The sequence below is a fragment of the Polypterus senegalus genome, chromosome 10, assembly GCF_016835505.1.
Source record: "Polypterus senegalus isolate Bchr_013 chromosome 10, ASM1683550v1, whole genome shotgun sequence".
NCBI classification, from domain to species: domain Eukaryota; kingdom Metazoa; phylum Chordata; class Cladistia; order Polypteriformes; family Polypteridae; genus Polypterus; species Polypterus senegalus.
The window spans coordinates 95024869-95027743 of record NC_053163.1 but is presented as its reverse complement, the minus strand read 5'-3'; positions in this window follow the sequence as shown (position 1 = coordinate 95027743).

The following is a 2875-nucleotide window of genomic DNA, read 5'->3' as shown; positions in this document are numbered from 1 at the left end:
GCGTGGTTTGCCGCAAAGTCAACTGGGATTTGTAGTTTAACAATGTAGCGTGGCGTAATCAACGCCTTGTTACTTACCTCAACCAAAGCTGTACTTCTGTCTCACATCGGTAGTTGGAATGGCAATTCCTGCTGAGCGTGATACGAACAGCATAGGAGTCGCCGTTCTGATAAGCAAATTTAACTTTGAAATGGCTTTTGTATGTTCGTGCAAATTCGCAGTGTGGGGGATGGGAAGTTATAAGTATTGTACGAAAAGAATATGGGCATATTTTGAAGATGAAGCGCGATAGGCAGCTCCTGTTGTTGAACGAAACGCTGAACGTCGCGTCTCATTTCCGAAACGAATTTTACATAATGCTAATGCTGCAAATTGATGTACCCACAGGACGTTTCCTTGTTTATCGCTTTTAACGGTTTAGAATATTTATTGAGGCGATGCTTATCACTGACGGGAGCCCACGGCACCACTTAAAGCATAATTATAACGGGAAAGAAATTCACAGCCATATAATGTGAAACTAGCTGGATAAATCCGAGTGAACAGCGATGATAAGAAGACCTTACCTTTTATTAATTGACTTCAACGGATTAATTCCGTGTTGATTCTTCAAATTGCGAAACATTTTACGCTTTCATAATCCTATTTTGGATTTAACTGTAGAAAAAACAATCAGGTAAGGTGATGCTAAATAGGCCGGGATGTGCGTGTGTCTGTGTGTTATCCCCAGTGGAATGACACCCGGTCCAGGTATTGAACCCGCCTAGTGACTTATGCGATATCTGTTTGGGTGACCCTGCCCTGATAGAGCAGGACAGGAAGATAGATAGATGGATGGGTGGATTGTTACACAACTTTTGTCTTTCAGAATGCAGTTCTCTCTTCCGTTAATTAAACCATTATTTTCGACTTTGTTTGTTAGTGAATGCTAGATTTAGAACCAGAGCCGTGGAACGTTTAAACAGTACTAGTATTTTAAGGTTTATTGACGTTATAAAACTCACAGATCTGAGTTTGGAACCTATTAATGAAATACTATACTGTAAATAAGACGTCCAATAACCACTGCTGATGTATGAAACAGACAACAGGTGAAGTTTCCACTCAAAACGAAGGTAAGGTGAACAGGGATTTACCATGAACATGGGTGAGCTGAATTTAGAAGTTTGAAAAACAGACTGAGCTACAAAATAGCCGAATCCCCTTGCATGGACTTAAACTGTTTATAATTGCACTTTCCACATATTAATAGAAGAAAAATCAGCTATCTTGAGTTTATCAAATAATCCAAGCTGCCCAGCACAATTTCAGTTATTTTTAGTAGCCAAGATCATATGAATTTCTCTAGTAATAATCTATTAGCCAGAGCAGTTTTTCCAGATCTAATAGCAATGTAACACATGCTACCCCTTGAACTTACACGTCGTAACAAATTTAAATTGTTGGCCAAACAGAGTTTTTCAAATTTAACTTCTAAATTTAAGCCAATTTTAGACCCAACTCCAACCTATGAGTTGCAGTTCTTCTAGAGCCAATAATGGACAAATCAATAAATGATTTTTAAATGGCATTGCCTCCAACTCATTCAAAGTTGCTATTGTTAGACCTCTAAAAAATGAATATTACTAAAATAGACCAATTCCAAATTTACCTTTTCTTTCCATGGCTTTAGAACTGCAGTGGTACAACTTACTGTAAATCTTATTTTAAATAGCATAATATTTCTGGGAAATTTTAGCCTGCTTTTCACTGGTCACAGCACAGAAATTGCTTTAGCTTATATGATAAATGATTTTCTAATTAGTTCTATGCAGGCTTTTAGACTTGCTTTTGATACTATTAAACGAATGAATGGCACACTTGATCACAGCAGGTTTTTACACAGGTTTGCAAATTAACTTGGCCTATCAGCCATTGTTCTTAGCTGCTTTATTTTAAATTATCGGCCTGTTTTCATCATGTACCGAAGTCTGAAAATAGCACTGTTTCATGTTAGTCAGGACACGGTCTCCTTCAGGCTTCACTGCATTAGGTAATATTACTTAGAAACCCAAGTAACTTTCATTCATATTTTGTCAGCATTAGTAAACTGTTTTCTTGATGTCAAGGACTAGATACATGATAGATATTTGCTTTTAAGTTTTGGAACTGGGTGATAATCATTATCCTTCAATTTGAGTTTGGCTGAACCATTCCAAAATGTAAGTGTTATCTTAGGCTTGGTTTTAACTTTCAGTTTGTCACATTTCTATACATTTCAAAACCTGCTTTGTCCAGGTTAGAAATATTGCAATGTTAAGATGGTATAATTAGTAGCAACAGCTTGGTTTATCGATTCTTTTATTGTAAGCAGAACTATTGTTAATGTTGTGGATCATGTAATGAAGGAGCAAATATGACCATATGATTTCAAGTCTTCGACCACTTCCCTAGCTTTTGATTTGAGTTTAAAATCAATTTTAAAATATCCATTCTAACATAAAAAGTTATACTTTTTCATATTAAATTACTTTAAAGATTTTATATTTCAAATACATGGTATATATTGCAATGTGAAGACGTGGCCCTGCTTAAAATTCCAAGGGTAACTAAATTAGTAAAGGATAGGATAATAAATAGTATAACTATATTAATGTTTAATTTGTGTGTTGTGTTGCTCTAGTAAAATATGATTATTAAGATAAGTTGTATTTTAAGTAACTAAATTAGCTTTTTTTTTTGATTATGTGTATTTAAACAGGAGTTTAAAAAGCAGGTGCCTTTATGGACTTAAGATTTGTTCAGTGATCACATGACAATGAGCTTATTGGAATGACTTTAAATATTTTTCAAGAGGAATAGGATACTTTGATGTATGTAAATAGACTGATGGATA